Genomic DNA, 335 nt, shown 5'->3' with positions numbered 1-335 from the left:
CCCTCGCCTGCTGGAAGTGTCCTATGGTCACTCAGGGTCGTAATTTTGACAATGTTAATATGTGGGAGGGTCAGGGTCATCGAGGTTGAAAGTGTCCGATGGTCATTTAGGTTTGTGACTTTTACAATATTCTATTATTCATTCCGTTGCAATTGAAATAAATAAGTAAAATATATGGTCCATATTTATCATAATTATAACAGTTACATATATACTATTCATTCTTCAGTATATATAGGTACCATTTGCTTCATTGTAGCTTATACAAGGTTCAGTTACAGGAATCGAAAACATATCCATTTATGATATTTGTGTATTTGTACTCTGAAAAGTAT

Source organism: Trachymyrmex cornetzi, unplaced genomic scaffold (assembly GCF_001594075.2).
Source record: "Trachymyrmex cornetzi isolate Tcor2-1 unplaced genomic scaffold, Tcor1.1 scaffold703, whole genome shotgun sequence".
Classification (NCBI taxonomy): Eukaryota; Metazoa; Arthropoda; class Insecta; order Hymenoptera; family Formicidae; genus Trachymyrmex; species Trachymyrmex cornetzi.
Note: the sequence above shows the minus strand (reverse complement) of the source record.